General features: G+C 42.6%; 1 protein-coding gene across 2 annotated transcripts in view; it reads right to left on the reverse strand.

Annotated features, from left to right (window-relative positions):
- Positions 1-5,795: 5,795 nt before the first annotated feature.
- LOC147606952 (NADH dehydrogenase [ubiquinone] 1 beta subcomplex subunit 3-A-like) overlaps positions 5,796-17,864 on the reverse strand; it is a 48,547-nt gene continuing 36,478 nt past the window's right edge. The window contains exon 2 of one of the 2 annotated variants that reach the window (XM_086791522.1): positions 5,796-6,066. The gene's annotated coding sequence lies outside the window, so the exon portion shown is untranslated. Of the gene's footprint in view, positions 6,080-17,864 lie in introns of both variants that reach the window. The other variant, XM_086791520.1, reaches the window with a different exon arrangement.

A 17,864-nucleotide genomic window follows, 5' to 3' on the forward strand; every position in this document is an offset into this window, starting at 1 on the left:
GGTGGGATAATCACTCTCTCATAAGTCTTGTTTGTGCCAAGGATTAAAAAGAACTTGCTATCAATTTTCGCCATTACTAGAACATGCCTAAATTTGTTGATGATAGGTGTACAGTTTATGACCATAGTGATGGAGGCATCATTGTGGTATTATTCGGTTTACAAGTTGGATAGGTATAAGCACATAGTGCTTGTTCAAACTGCCACCGTTCTATGATTTATGTGGAGCTATGGTATGCACACTTTGGTCACTTAAATTTTAGCAATGTGTTACACCTTAAAAGGTAAGAGATGATGCCAAAGTTGCCAAACCTTGAGGCCCCTAACAAACATGTAGGGGTGTATTTCGGGCAAGATGTAACGAGCATCATTCCTAAAAGAAATTACAGATTATGCATAGTGATGTCAATGGTCCTATGAGAGGATACCATTGATTGGGGGATATCTCTACTTTGTGAATTTTATTGACTACTCTAGGCAGCTCTGGGTGTATCCAATGAAAGAAAATTCATAGATTTTTACATGCTTGAGACATTTTGTTTCTATAGTAGCTGAAAATGTGTCTACATATAAAGTTGGCAACCTTTGTGTAGATCCAAGGGGGGAGTATATATCAAAGGATTTTCATGTATATATGGATGAAAGAGGAATAAAACATAAATTCACATTGCCTTATACACCTCAGAAAAATGGTATGGTTGAGAAGAAGAACATATCTCTTATATGGAGATGGCATGTTGCATGGCTAAAGGCCAAGCTTTGCCTTATGTTTTTTGGTTGGAGACAGTTACGTGTGCCACTTATGTGCTAAACAGATACCTCACCAAGGCTTTACAAACACAATTACCCCTTATGAAGCTTATAATGGTAGGAAGCCATATGTGGCTCATTTACATGTTTTTGGTTGTCGTGCTTATGCTCGTGTGTAAGCAGCAATGTAATAAGTTGGATGATAAGGCAGTAAAATGTATTTTTGGACTCAGTTCAGCCCATGCTTTTATGTAAATAATAATAAAACTAGCAAGACAACTTTGATACAGTCCTACCTTTGTATAATGTCGGGCAACCGTATGTGGGACATCTTTGATACAATCCTACCTTTGTATAATGTCGGGCAACCGTATATCGGACATCTTTGATACTTTGCATAATGTCGAGAAATCTTATGTGGGAGCAATTAAATTCTCAACAAGTTGTGGTAAATAAGCCCATATTGAACATCTTTGATACACTCCTACCGTTGTATAATGTTTGGTTGCCATATGTGCAGCAATTAAATGCTCAATAATCTGCAGCAAATGAGCCCATACCAATTGAAAATTAGTTCAAATTTCAATCCACATATCAGCCTATTAATGAGGCAATTATGGATTTGTAGTGTATGAAGCCTATACATGCATCCAAGAGTATGCTAAAATGGTTGGTACATACATTACGAGATATTAAAATGGCTGGTGTAGACATTGTGGAACATCAAATTTAGTACCTTCACCTAGCAGGACACTTGCAGGTTCTCATCATGCATCTTATTCTTTTATGGATCATGCTCTCATTTTGGCAAGTATATGTAACGAAGAGGAATATGTTCCCTTTGAGAAAGCATGGAAAAATGGTCATTCGATGCAAATCATACAAGATGAGTATGACTCGATCCTCCAAAATAAGGCATTTAGCAAATTTTCCTTATGGTAAAAAGACTATTGGTATAAGGTGGGTTTATAAGCTTAAGCATACAACTGATGGTAGCATACAACTAATGGTAGCATTGAATAAAAAAAGACTATTGGTATAAGGTGGGTTTATAAGCTTAAGCATACAACTGATGGTAGCATTGATTGCTACAAGGAAAGGCTTGTTACAAAGGGTTATGCTCAAGAGAAAGGTGGAGATTATGATGACACCTCTGCACCCACGCTTCGTATGACTACGATTAGGTGTATCATTGCATTAACAGTGCATCATGGTTGGAATGTACATTTGTTGGATATCAAGATTGCCTTCTTAAATGGTGATTGACGAGGTTTATTTATTTCTGCCTTATGAGACGATAAACACATACTTGGTTGCAAATGCTTTTTGTAACTTTCCAACTAAGAGTAGCCTCTATGTAAAAAGAATTAAAGATTTTTTTTAGTCATCATCATTTTATACATTAATGACATGCTGCTCATAGACCCTAAAGAGGAGAATATCTCATCCTTCAAGGCTGAATTACATGTGTCATTTGAAATGATATATTTAGGCTTGTTTTATTATTATTTGGGCATACAGTTTATGTAGCGTGATGATGGTATTTGGGCATACAGTTTACTATTATTTGGGCATATAGTTTATGTAGCGTGATGATGGCATTCTGATATTATAATCAAAGTATGTACATAGACTTCTTACGCATGGTTCGATCTTAAAGACTGTAAGCACGTTTGCTACACTAGTAGAGATAGGTGCTAGGCTTACTCTCCAAGATACAAGTACACCATTTGATACATCACTTTATCAACATGCTACTTGGTGCCTCATATATCTATGTAATAGGAGGCCATGCATTTATTTTGGGGTATCGAAGTTAAGCAAGTTTAGGCATAATAACAGAAGTAACCACTAGTAGATTGTTGCCGAGCGAGTGTTCTGACACTTATACGGCACTCAATCCATTGGTCTCCTCTATGCAAAGGGGGGCGATATTTAGCTTCATGGTTTTAGTGATTCCAAGTGGTTTGGAAGTTACGACGTGCAATTCTAGTGGCTTTTTCTTTGATCTTGGTGATTCATTGTATATCATGGTTGTGCAAGAAGCAAATAGCCTCTGTCAAGAATGGCTACTTTGAGCCGTGAAGCTGAGTACATGTGGCAGCTTTTACAATGATTTGTGTAGCTAAATACGTGGTAGATTTTACAACAATTGTGGAGTGTGAATGGCTCAGACGCCTTTTTGACAAATCTTAGTCTCTACCTCTATCTTCACTAACAGCCAGATGCATTACCAGTGTGAGGAACCTAGTGTTTCGTACTTACACGAGTAAATTGAGGTGGTGCATTATCATTATGTCAAGGAGAGGCTCATTGCATGAGAGATTAGCTTGGCTTATGTCTTTAAACACAATAATGTGGGAGGTATTTTTATAAGGGCTCTCTCATGGGAGAAGTTGTCACAAAGCTTTAGGTTTTATTGCCATTTGGGTATTTTTATAAAGACTCTCATGAAAGAAGTTCAAAGCTTTTCGCAAAGCTTTAGGCTTAAAGTTGTTTCTTCACAATGAGTTTTTAACTCTTAGTGGTAAAACGTTATCGTATATAATATAGTGGAGTGTTTAATGTATGCTAGATTTAAGTGCTTTAAATGGAGTGTTTAATGTATGCTAGATTTAAGTGCTTTAAATGGATGTTGTCTTCAAGTTATCTTAAACCACTAATATTACAATAGTTATCATAATTCATGCTTACATCTTATTTATGATTTCTTGATTCAATATAATTATGTTTGTCTTCTCATGTATATTACTTGTTTATGATTTAATATAATTATGATGTTTATTCATGTATTGTTTATGATTTTTAAACTTAGTATCAACAAGCTCAATGTTTTGTTGCTCAACTAGTTGTAGCTGCATGGTCTTATCAAATCTAAAGCATGTTATCATATAATAAAACTTGTATAAGATTTTATCATAAAATTCTTGAAATCTCTCTACAAGTTGAGGCTTGCTTTGGTCACATTGAAAATATTTAGAAATAGAGTGATGAGCTCAAGTACGAATGATGGTCCTCTCAACAAAGATAGAACACTTTTATTCACCTACACAAGGGTAATAAATATCTAGCTTAATCATCAATATAATAATAAGCACTAACCTTTGTATCCAACCATAAACATGAAATGACGGAGTAAAAGAATCGGTGGTAGCCAACTTGACCATGGCTTGGTATAAATAAACAATGCTCCAATATCTAAAAATTATCTCTAATGAGGAAATCAAGCATTTCATTGATACACATCCAATGATCAACTAGACTTATCAAAAGCCTTGAGAACATTAGCATAGAGAATGACACAGAAGATGAAAAATAACAATTGTAGATTTGGGTTTCCAATACCTCCCTTGCATTGAACTCTGAATAAAATAAACAAGAAATCTTAGATAAAATAAATCAAATATTGAAACAAACACAATCAAGTGTATGAATCAGACAGAGATAATTGGGTCTAAAACTTTTAAATCAATAAACCCATCGAAATTATGATGCTTTACCATGAAATCAAAGAGCCTACACCACTTAAATACAAAACATAAATAGTTTCAACAAAGGTGCTATCTCACAACATAACTCAAGCACAAGTTAAAATTAATAGTATTATAATAAGCATCATATACTTACATGAATGTGCCTACATTCTCTTTTAACGTGTAGAGAGAGAGAGAGAGATAGAGAGAGAGAGAGAGAGATAAAGGAAGAGAAACAAATGAGAACTCTACATATATACCGTCATAAGGCCATTGAACTTACAAATAATTTTAAAAGAAAGAAGAGAATCACTAAAAACAAACAAAATCAATAATAGGAAAGCTTAATAGAGACACCCGAGAAGAAATAATAGTGATAGTAATAATAACTTGGAAAAATAGAGACAAATACATAACTAAATCACATGCCCACATACACACAAATTCTTTATTGAACGACAACAAAAGAATTTCTAACAAACAAGCTAAACAAATTTTTAATGACTAATTAGCAAAACAAACTTTAAATGGCTAATTCACTAAAACAAGTATAGACAAGAATACAAAAACTACAAACTTTACCTTTCAGATTGTCCAATCATGAAGTATAAGATCAACTTCATCATGCATAGCATGGACTAGGTGCTACGACATCCCTGCTCACATCATCAACGCCCAAGAGTAGCAACTATTTCAAAATTTTATCCTACAACCTAAATTTCAAAAAAAAAACATCCTGAACTATCATTACATACAATTTCACAAAGGCGAGCAAAAATCACTAGCTTTAGTGAAGAATGTTGTTTTGGTGATTCTAGAGGAGAACAAATCTTTAAAAAGATGCTAACTTCACTATGAATGTCATAAAAGAAGGACAAATACAGCTTTTTGTGTAATTACTTTGGTAAACTAAGGTGAACCACAAAATGCAAGTAGACATGAGATTCAACTAACAAAACCAAGGCTCCCTCCCAGTGCCTTGACCTAGTAAGACCGCCTCTGCCAAAACTCAAGGGAACGGCGCTCGACCCATCGTGGACATTTACTGTAGTTTAAGATAATAGCATCATGTTATGATCATATGCTGCCTCCCTTGGGCAATTTCCATGATGTTGACTAGACAATGAAGTGAGTTGAAAAAGCAAATGTAAGCATGCACAAAAAGAATAGCAGCCAATAGATATCATTATATAAATAACCATATAGTTCCCCAACATTTAACTAAGAGTGTTCACAATTTTTCATCCAATTGCACAGTAGTTCTATATTTGACATATTACTTTTTTTTAAACACACAGCAGCATTGACACATTTTTAGAATAACTGCACCAAAACGCTCTCATGTATTTAAGAATATAATCTATTCAACCTTCCAAGGGACTAGCTAAGGAATTAGTGTAAGAGGCTCCTGTCCTACACTGGTCAGCACATTTAACATGTCCAACAACTACAATTAGGGCATCTACCACACCACAATCTAGGAAAACATCTCAAACTTTTTGCATGATATGAGAATTTTAGAATAGCTAGATGCAGAACTACTGCTGCCCCTGCTCTCAATCATACACGGAAATCATAAAACACGATAAGAGCTTAGTTTCCACTGTCTCAAATCATTATATCCAAAACAAATACAACACAAATCCATGCACATGCAAAATCCTTACTTTTTCCTGCCTCTTGTTTACTAAGGGAAAAAAAAACATTTGAGTTGTTTGCCTCTGCACCATCATTTGCACACTTAGACCACCACCACATTATCATCGGTCTAACGAAATCCCCTCAATCACAGTGGATTTTTTGACAGCGTTTGTCCCCATTGAAGTTCATCTCCATTCACCTACCTGTGAAAGGAAACTGTTCCAAACAAAGTTATTACATATAAAGAATAAGTCCGTTGAATAATACCAGTATACATGATATCATATAGAAAAAGCAATCTGCCTTAAACAAAGGATATTTCCTCAAGAGATTTAATCATAAATAACGGATGGATTACGAAGACCCCTGACCTTACATGATCATGCTGTGTCTTGTTTGCAGAATGAACATAGAGACAACCAATTTAGCAAATCAGATTCATCCCTAGTGCAAAAACCTTGCAGGCACTAGGTCTACAGATATACTCTAAACAACAGCACCAACCTCATCAACAACACAGACCCACAGATCCTCCGGCCATCATTCCATGCAATATCTCCCAAAGTTTGGTTTGCACAGATGATTTCCCTTCTACAAGAGCTCCAGCCCTGGCAGAGTAGTAGTTTGGACTCTACCCTTGCACAGAGCTGGGTAGACGAGCAACACGCCCAAACCTTCACATCGCATGGAGGACATACAGCAGGAGTAACCGAAGCGCTCCAAGGATCGCTCCCAATCTCATCAGAGTCACCCAAGGAGTCAACACTCAAGATGACATGCGTAATGGCACTCCATTAGATTTGGCCTCGAGTGGATACACCCAAGCAAATAATCATCAATGAAGGTTACAAAATATAGATGCTGCCCAAGAGATCGTGTCCTCGTAGGACCACACACATCACTGTGTATGAACAGTAATTTTCTGACAGCCCTTACAGATCCATCTTTTGGGAAAGCATTTCTGTGCATCTTGCCCAAAACACGTCCTTCACATACATGTCTTGGTGGCAACTCCACATGAGGCAGATTCGTACCATTTGATGCCTTTGTAATCAAACTGCCATAATTGACATGCCAAAACCTTGCATGCCATAACCCCGCCTTGTGCACGGCAAGAGTATGACATGTATCCAAACAAGCATCTTGTGCCCTCTTCTCAAAAGAATCCAAGTGATACAAGCCCTAGTATAAACTCCTAGAAGTAACAATAACATGGATAGGGAGCCACGAGAGCCCATCACATTGGATACGGGAGACTATAGCACAATGTCCCCTCGTGGCACGTCCATGGGAGTCACATCAGATCGGACACGCACACTTCAAAGTGAAACCGGCCTCTGGTAGAAACCAAAGTGCGGTAGACTAGCAGTCACCCAATCACAGTTGTAATCCAACAAATAAGACAGATAAAAGGGAGCTAGAGTGCTCCTACACAAAAAGAACAGCGACACCCCTTGGCCCCAAAGCTTGGCGCCCCTTTCGGTATTTCTTTCTTCAATTCAATAGAAGAGTTTAACTTAATAAATCATGGCCATTCATGGCTTATACATATGCATGTCCAAACTCCTAGTCCTGTGGTCCTCTCGGCATAGAGGTTTCACACAGCCCTATGCTCAAAACACCACACTGTTCTGCACCTCTAATCTGCCAAGGCCCTGAATATGCAGCCAATTGGTCCATGCACATAGCCAAAAACATAACCATATATCAGCCCATAGACTCTTCCAAAACAGCCCAAAAGCTTGCCCTGTCTCCACCCTCGGAACTGTCAAACCCTTCCTCTCACAAAGGACCAAAGGAACACCTCCGTGACAATCTCGAGCCAGTGAAGAGAGACTCGGTTATGAGCTTCCTACAGCTCCACCTGCTCGCAAAGAGAGAGAGAAACTTACAGTCCTTGTGCCGCTTTCCCCTAGAGAAAGAAAGAGGGAGAAACCTGTCGGCGGCTGTGCACTTCTGTGGCCACTAGCAAACTCCCCGCCTGCATGCATCTAGTAGAGGGAGAGAGAGAGCGGTTCAGTCTTTGCACTTGCAGCCCGCCAATAGCCAAAAAAGCAAAAAGGGGTTCTGTCCAGCCCACGCTTCTCCAGCCCACGCTTCTCTGCAGATCGCCGTTTCCTGCTATTCAGCTCCTGACCGCCACCTGCAAACTGCCCGACTCCTCTGTTGCTGCCCGCCAGTCGCCTAGAGAGAAAAAGCCATGTGCAGTGTAGACCTGCACTTCCTGCAGCAACCGACTCCAGCCAAAGAGAGAAAATCCAGTGTGCAGCCCACCTTTTCCAAAAGAAGCCCCCCCTCCAAAAATAACGTGGGCTCCCCTAAGCCACGATTCACTTTTAAAAAGAGGTATTCTTTAAGTTAAAATGTTTTTAAAACCTTTGTCCTCTCAAAACATTTATATCCCCCCCCCCCCCCCCCCCCCCCACGTGGGGTAATAAAAAGAACCCTTAATAAGTGTCCCCAAGTGTGAACATTTAACCTATGTCCTACACACTTGTGTCCTGTACATTGTCCACCATGCTCACACCTACGCTGCACAAATTCACAGGGTCATGACATACCCCCCTCTTGAAAAATGGCAAGCGTCCTCGATTGCATTCTAATGATACAACAAGACATCCAAAGCAGAACCACACTAATATCAGCCATGTGATCCAACTAAGAGTGAAAAGTACAATATGGCAAGATTAGCGTCCCAATCTCTCTGAGCCATAAAAAAGTAACAACATTCACTCCAAGCCAATGGTGTAGTAATAGTCCAACTTGTATACCACTGTGAACCATACATAACCATAACATCCAATGTGACTAGTACACATATATCATAGAAGTCCCATAAGCAGATGTACTATCAGTTGTCAGTACCTTCGGGTGAGACAGAAGTTGCACCAAGCAACCTCTAGATGACATTTGAGCCTGTCTGTATCAAGGGAGCGAAGGTGCTACCCCATCAGGCAATGCTCCAGACCTATGCTCTGCTGAATCTGAATGAGCCATAGCAAGAGTTGGCTCCAACTCAAAGGCATCAAGATAAAGCTGCAATACCTGAGGTGAATCTGCTAAGTCACCCTCCTCTATCCACTTCGCATCCATCGGTGAATAATTCTTGAACTTCAAAAGATAGCGACGGAAAACTTTACCTCGTAACTTTCTTTCCTTATGTGCCAGTATCTGCTCGGGAATAAGAACCTCATCAAGTTCCTCCACTTTTGGCTGAGCCTCATCTAATACATCCTCAAGCACATCCCCACGTAAAGGTCTAAGTAGACTCACATGAAATGCATAGTGAATCCTCCAGTGATCTGGTAGCTTCAAACGATAGGCCACCTCACCGATCTTTTCCAATACCTGAAAAGGTCCATAGTAGTGCATGCTCAACTTAGGGAATAAGCGCTCTTTACCCTTCATCTTCTTCAGCCTAGCTTTCTTAAATCGCAAAAGAACCCAATCACCCAATGCAAACTCTAATGCACGCCTGTGACGGCCTGCTGCCTTCTTTTTCTTTTGTTGAGTTTTTTGGAGTACCACCTTAACTCTCCTATAAGCTTCATCCATGTTCTCCACATACTCGTCAGCCTGAAAGATCTTATCCTTTGTGTGCAAAATGGGTGGTACCTTCTTCCCTCCTTCCACAATCTCAAAAGGTGCCTTGCCCGTCGAGGCATGGATGGTGTTGTTATAAGTGAACTCCACCAAAGGAAGATACTTTTCCCATTGTTACTTGTGCTCTAACACATAGCACTTGAGAAGATCTAACACTGTGAAATTAGCCTCTTCGGACTGCCCATCTGTCTGTGGATGAAACGATGATGAAAACTTGAGAGTTGTACCGATGTTGTCAAACAACCCTCTCCAAAATCAACTCGTCATCCGTGGATCACGGTCACTAATGATAGACGAAGGCATACAATGATACTTGAAGATGTTCGCCATAAACAACTTCACCATGTGATCAACTTCGATCTTCTTACGCACGGGAATGAAACGAGTCTGCTTACTGAACTTGCATATGATAGTCCAAATGCCATCATTTCCCGTTTGTGTTCTCAGAAGATCAAATATAAAATCCATGGCAATGCTCTCCCATGGTCTATCTGGAATAGGTTAAAGGCTAAAGTAACCCTGGTGTCTTCTAACGGTCAACTTCACCTTCTGACATACGATGCATTGCCTAACAAAAGCATCAACATCTCTTCTCAAGGTCGGCCAATAAAAGAAATCATCAACTGCCTTTACCGTGGCCTCAATGCCCCTATGACCTGCATATAGTGGAGCATGATTTTCAATCATAACCTTGAGTCGTAGCTGCCTGGTAACACACAATCTACCATGCATCAACAAAAAGCCATCCCTGAGAGTATAATGATCATGCCGTTGACCCTCAAACATCTGATCATAGACCCTGCCAAAATTCTCATCCTGGGCATTATACTCTTTCATCTCATCAAGCTCATGATGATAAGCAAGTGAAACTGCTGAGACCTATGTCTTGCGTAACAAAGCATCTGCCACAACATTCTTTTTGCCTTCCACATGTACAATCTAAAAGTGGAACATAGACAAAAAGTTGGCCCATCTCATATGCTTCTCAGAAAGTTTAGTTTGCGTGAGGAAATAACGCAAGGTCTGATGATCTGTTTGCACAGTGAAATCAACCCCAAGCAAATAGTGTTTCCATGTAGAAACAGCTGTAAATGCCGAGATCTCTTTCTCATAGACCTGTAAATGCTTCTCGGCATTCTGTAATATACGACTCTCATAGGCTATCACATGTCCTTCCTGCATGAGAACTACCCCAATGATGTTCCCACATGCATCACACTGGACAACAAAAGCCTTTCGGAGATCCGGTAGTACCAATACAAGATCCGACGTAAGCTTTTCTTTTAGCTTCTTAAAGGCTGCAATTTCCCGATCAGCCCATCGAAACGGAGTTCCCTTCTTTGTTAAAGCATGAAGGGGCGAAGCAATCTCAGCAAAATAACGTATGTACCACCTGTAATAGGAACACAATCCCAAAAAGCTGCGTACATCATGCACGGTCCTTAAATTTGGCCAATTGAGAATTGCTTCTACTTTCGAAGGATCCATACGGACTCCATCTTTAGACACAATGTGTCCCAAGAAGTGTATTTCTTCCAAGAAGACCTCACTCTTCTTGCCATTTATGACCAACCTATGCTTCCGGAGTTCTTCAAACACTGTGACCAAATGCTCCTCCTTTGAGCGTGAATACACAATCATGTCATCAAAGAATGTGTCCACAAACGCTCTCTGAGGCCAGAAAATCCTATCCATCATCTTGTTAAAGATGGTGGAAACATTTGTCAAGCCAAAGAGCATGACCAAGAACTCGTATAGCCCAAAGGTGGTCCGAAATGTTGTCTTATGCACATCCTCAGGTCTAATGCGTATCTGATGACACCCGCTTTTCAAGTCTATCCGATTAAGGACTGTGGAGCCTTGTAAGCGGTCCAATATGTTATCGATCCTCGGAATAGAGAATCGATTCTTGATGGTATTCTTGTTTAGCGCCCTGTAATCTATACACAAGCGCCAACAACCATCTTTCTTTTGTACTAATAGCACAGGTGAGCAAAAAGGTGATGAGCTTGGTTGAATCAACCCCTTTTTCAACAACTCTTTTACCTCGCTCATAATTCCTCTTGTTGAGCTGCACTAACACGGTACGGCGGTCTATTTGGTGGGGTACTCCCCGGAATAAGATCAATAGCATGATCTTCTGGCCTTTTCGGAGGAAGTTCTCGTGGCAATGACTCGGAAAAGCAATCTTGGTACTCACGTAGGAAATCAATCATGTCTTTATCTAACATACACAAATTAGATTGAGATTCATCATCTTTTGCACTCTTAACAAAAACCAAGTACGTGGAAAGATGCTTTTTCATTACTGATGTAATGACCGAAACCGATACAATAGGAACACATTCCCCTTTAAGCTTTACATCCAAAATATGCTCTTTCTCTCTCTGTGAGTCAAAGTAATCTTCTTGTTGTACGTATCCACCACCACATGTACTCTATGGCACCATGGCATACCCAACAAAACATCACACCCATCAAGTGGCGTGATATAAAATTTCTCACTGTCCACATAACCCTGCACATGAAGCCTCATCTTCCCAATAATAGGGGTAACGGGTTTTGCATACCCAAGACAAGCCATATTAGACTCATACAAAGGCCCCATCTGCCATCTCCATTTCTTGAGCCACTTCTATGGGACTGTCACTCTATAGAGCGGCCAAATTTGTGCCATGTTCACATGGGGCCAGGCCAGTGTTCCAAGTGAAAGGGCCAGTTTTATGGTGTCACATGGACGGGAGCCATATCAGTGCCACCTGTGTGCGACCAATGCTGCGTCACATGAACGGGAACCAATTTCGTGTCACCCGTGTGTGATTTGCTTCGTGTTGTATGGACGGGAGCCTGTTGTTGGTGCCACCCATGTATAGCTAGAATAGTGTCTTACCTATGGGACTGTCACTCCATAGGAAGACCAGGACATATTTATTTATATTTGTTGCGCCAGTTTTGTGCCCAAAAGGAACCTCTTGTACAAGTCTCATGAAAGGGAGATTTTGTCCATTATTTGTGCACATGCATTTATGCCTGCATGCATAAATTTGTTTTTGCATGACTTGTTTGCGTGTGTCTGCCTCTTATGTCGTGCCATTACACTGGACAGGAACACCCCCAGTGTACCGTGGAATGTTGTTTGCTGACTTAGTGGTGTGGCTTGTGAACAGGTGGTAAGTATTTTCATTTTGCCCTTTTTAAAAGATAAAATCCATAAACTAGAGTAAACCTTAATTTTTTATAAGGCAATGTGTTCACACACATTTAAAAGAAGGGCTGGACATTTTTCTAGTGTGGGTGCCCATAAGTGTTAATTATGTATTAAGGTTTTATAACCTTTGATAAAGGTTTTTGCATGGAACATTTTTGGAGTTTCCCCACGTGGGTGGTGGCTGGCTTCTTTCTCTCTTTCTCCATCGCCTCCTTACGGCTACTGTATCCACCTACTTGCTGCGGCTGTACCTGCCTAATGAGCTGATGTACGTGCCCCCTACCTATCCGTACTGTACCCACCTAAAGCTGTCCACGCCTGCTATACCCGCCTGAAGCTGCCCACGCCTGTACCTGCCTTTGCTGAACCCGCCTGTGCCTGCCTGTTGTACCCGCCTGCAGGGCTGGCCACGCCTGTGCCTGTTGTTGTACAGCACCCTCATGCTCATTTACTGCCCGTGTACCTCCTGGCTGCCCACGTGTACCTGACCAGTACTTGTTGTGCCTGCAACTATTGGCTGCCCACGTGTACCTGCTGGCTGCCCATATGTATCCGTTGTACCTGACTATACCTGCCTGCTGAATTCATTGTACCAATTGTACAAACAGTACTTGTTGTACCTGCACACATGTGAAGTTCTTGATGTGCTGGATTGTACCTGCTACAAATTGTACCAGTTGTATCTGGATTGTACTCACCGTACCAGGTGCTCTCATAATTTTCTCATTTGTATAAATCTAAAATTTGCAAATTTAAATTCAGAGAATGCTTTAAGTTGTGTAGTGCAAGAGCATGGCATATATATGTTGACCATGTTCAAGAAATTCTTCCTGGTGTGGCAAGTATATTTCCCTGTGTGGTGTTGTTAACCGCGCTCTGAGAGCTTCTGAGAGCCAATGAAGGTTAGACTCACCAGGAAATTTGGGAGCAAAGTTCATTTGGGAGAACCAGGCCACGTTCCCTCCACGTTGTATCCCTTGGCCTGCGTTAGTACGGGGCCTGGGCGTGCTTGTTGGTGCACGGTCCCGGAAGACCAATGAAAGGCAGGTGTCCACCCAGTGAAGTTGGGAATGAGCCTGTGATTTGGGGCTATACTCCGACCAACACCTCTGCATCGACTTGAACCAGTTTTATTTGGTTGTTTTCACTCCCTTGTGGAGAAATCTGGCCTGTCAGGCCCGTGACACTTGTACAAATATAAATACTGAAAATACAAATGACACCAGGACTGGGGCCGGAAAGGGCCGCCCCCCTCCCTCCCTCCAATACTTTTTGTATTTCTTGGAGTATTTATATTTGTACAAGTGTCACGGGCCTGATAGGTCAGATTTCTCCACAAGGGAGTGAAAACAACCAAATAAAACTGGTTCAAGCCGATGCAGAGGTGTTGGTCGGAGTAGCCCCAAATCACATGCTCATTCCCACCTTCACTGGGTGGACACATGCCTTTCACTGGTCTTCCCGGACCATGCACCAACAAGCACGCCCGTACTAACGCAAGCCAAGGGGTACACCGCGGAGGGAACGTGGCCTGGTTCTCCCCAATGAACTTGGGTCCCAAATTCCCTGGAGAGTCTAACCTTCACTCGCTCTCAGAAGCTCTGAGAGCGCGGTTAACAACACCACACATGGAAATATACTAGCTACACCAGGAAGAATTTCCTGAATATGGTCAGCATATACATGCCATGCTGCTGCACTACACAACTTAAAGCATTCCCTGAATTTAAATTTGCAAATTTCGCATTTATACAAATGAGAAAATTATGAGAGCACCTGGTACGGTGAGTACAATCCAGATACAACCGGTACAATTTGTAGCAGGTACAATCCAGCACATCAAGAACTTCACATGTGTAGGTACAACAGGTGCTGTTTGTACAACTGGTACAATGAATTCAGCAAGCAAGTGCAGTCAGGTACAACGGGTACATATGTGAAGCCAGCAAGTACACGTGGGCAGCCAGCAAGTACACATGGACAGTAAATGAGCATGAGGGTGCTGTACAGCAACAGGTACAGGTGTGGGCAGCACTGCAGGCAGGTATAGCAGGCAGGTACAGGCGTGGGCAGTCCTGCAGCCAGGCGGGTTCAGCAGGCAGGTACAAGCGTGGGCAGCTTCAGGCGGGTATAGCAGGCGTGGACAGCTTCAGGTGGGTACAGTACGGACAGGTAGGGGGCAGGTACAGCAGCTCATTAGGCAGGTACAGTCGTAGCAAGCAAGTGGGTACAGCAGCCGTAAGGAGCCGATGGAGAAAGAGAGCAGGCAATGGAGAGAGAAAGAAGCCAGCCACCACCCACGTGGGGAATCTCCAAAAATGTTCCATGCAAAAACCTTTATCAAAGGTTATAAAACCTTAATACATAATTAACACTTATGGACACCCACACTAGAAAAATGTCGAGCCCTTCTTTTAAATGTGTGTGAACACATTGCCTTATAAAAAATTAAGGTTTACTCTAGTTTATCGATTTTACCTTTTAAAAAGGGCAAAATGAAAATACTTACCACCTGTTCACACGCCACACCACCAAGTCAGCAAATAGCATTCCACGGTACACTGGGGGCGTCCCCGTCCAGTGTACTGGCACGACATAACAGGCAGCCACACGCAAACAAGTCATGCAAAAACAAATTTATGCATGCAGGCATAAATGCATGTGCACAAATAATGGACTAAATCTCCCTTTCATGAAACTTGTACAAGAGGTTCCTGTCGGGCACAAAACTGGCACGACAAATATAAATAAATATATCCTGGTCTTCCTATGGAGTGACAGTCCCATAAGTAAGACACCATCCTGGCCATACACGAGTGGCACCAACAGGCTCCCGTCCATACACCACGAAGCAAATCACACACGGCTGACACGAAAAAAACCTCCATTTTTGGGGATAAAATTGGCTCCATTTCACCATGGTTAAGAAAACATATGGTTAAAGTTACATTCGTGGGTGACGTCCATGTGATGCAACACCAGTCGCACACGGGTGGCACTAATCTAGCTCCCGTCCATGTGACACCATAAAACTGGCCCTTTCATATGGAACACTGCCCTGGCCCCATGTGAACATGAAACAAATCTGGCCGCTCTATGAAGTGACAGTCCCATGGTACAAATCTGGCCGCTCTATGGAGAAATGGAGATGGACCAAATGGTGACATCCCCCCGGGCTTCTTTGTACGAAGGATGGGTGGCAAGACCACTCTACCATAAATAATCTCAAACGGGGCCTTTCCCGTGGAGGCATGAACTGTAGGCACACTCTACAAGTGGAAGATACTTCTCCCATGCAGTCTTTTGATCTGCCACATACCACTTCAACAAATCCAACACGGCTGAATTTGCAGCTTCACTTTGGCCATCCGTTTGGGAATGATAAGCTGATGAAAACTCAAGTTTAGTGTCCATATTATCAAATAAAGCCCTCTAAAAGAGACTCGTAGTCCTGGGATCTCTATCCCCAACAATGGACTCAGGCATACCATCATTCCCATGCTGGGATCTAGGCGAATCCATAATAAAGTCCATAGTAATACTTTCCCATCGCTGTGAGGGAATAGGCAATGGCTGAAGCAAACCTGGAGGCTTTTGCCTGTCAAATTTTACCTTTTGGCAAGTAAGACATGCACGTACATATGCCTCAATGTCTTTACGCATGCTTGGCCAAAAGAAATATCTCTCAATCATGCGTGTAGTAGGCATGATACCTCTATGACCAGCATTAAGGTGGAGAGTGACATTGAAACCGATCCCGTCAAGTGGGAAAGACTCCGTTGGACACCCACACGCGTAATAGCACAACTTAATACCACAATTTGAAATGGACAACTTAATAACAACTTGAAATTGAAATGAAATGAAATGAGATAAATGGACACAAGCACTGGGGCCGGAACAAGGCAACCCCCCCCCTCTCAATATATGATATATTTATTGGGAGTATTTAACAAATACAATGCTCCATGGGTTCCAAGAACCAGATGATGTCCATGTACAAATGAATACAGTACCAAACAAAAGGCTCGAAGTAGATGTTCGAAGCAGCGCGACCACTAGCGTGGTCCAATCTCTACGGTCCTGTGCTTTCACTGGGCTCCGCGGAGAGCGCCCCACTGGTGTTCCAAGACCACGCACAAACAGGCGCTCTCGTACTAACGCCTGGCTCTCCCGATCTCAGCACCTTTGGACCGAGGTTCTCCAAGAGCTTGGACTACCCGGCACCGAACGGGTGTTGCCGTGGAGAGAGTCCCTTAGCAGATTTATCACAAAATACTTTACTTAAATCTGAAAATTTCACTTACTTGTAGATGGCAGATGGAAGTCCAATACCCGAGGTATCTGTGTGTAGCTACTTCAGTGGGACTCCAGGATGTAGCCACTTGAAGAAGGAAGACGCCCTCTATGGAAAGGAGGTACAACCACTTGCTGTGCAGGACACAGCCGCCTTCGTGTGGAAGAGGAGGCGTAACTTGTCTTGCTACAGCCACCTAGTGATGCAGCCGCCTGGTGAAGAACACAAAAACGGGAGGAGAGGCATGCGTAGTCACCCACTGTGGACAGGCGTAACCACCTGCTAATGGTACAGCCGCCTGAGAGGACGGGGAAGTAGCCGCCTAGGAGGCGCCTGGCTGCTTTGCACAGCCACCTGGCTACAGCCTGAGCAGCTGCCTGTAGTGGGCAGCCTGCTGGCCTGCTGGAGGACAGGCGCAGCCCGCTGAAGATGCAACGCCTGCTGGAGGTGGCCCACGACTGCCTGCAAGAGAAAAGGGCAGCGCAGCCTGCAGGTATGCTGCCACCTGAGGAGTAGAGGCAGCCGCCTGGTTGTAGGAGTTGTAACGCCTGGCTGCAGAGGAGGAGCCGACTGCCTGTAGGAGCAGCCGCCTGTAGATAGTGGGCAGCACGCTGAAGTTTTAACGCAGCCGCCTGCAGCAAGTTCAGTCGCCAGCAGAGGTGGGGGAGATGGCGTCGCTTGAGACTATGCACAGAAGGTGGTCGCCGGCAGATTCTTCTTTGCGAAAGTTGGTGGAAGCGATCGCCGGGTGTGTCCACGATCGAGGTGGTGGCTTTCTTTTATTAAGGTTGGAGTGGAGATAACAAATTGATTTGGCTGGCTCCCCACGTATGCATGTGGGTGGCCAGTTCTATGGGGGTGTGGGTAGGTGACCATGCACCCACCCCCACACA

This window comes from Cibotium barometz, chromosome 56, assembly GCF_041138505.1.
Source record: "Cibotium barometz isolate CiBa-2024 chromosome 56, ASM4113850v1, whole genome shotgun sequence".
In the NCBI taxonomy this organism is placed as follows: domain Eukaryota; kingdom Viridiplantae; phylum Streptophyta; class Polypodiopsida; order Cyatheales; family Cibotiaceae; genus Cibotium; species Cibotium barometz.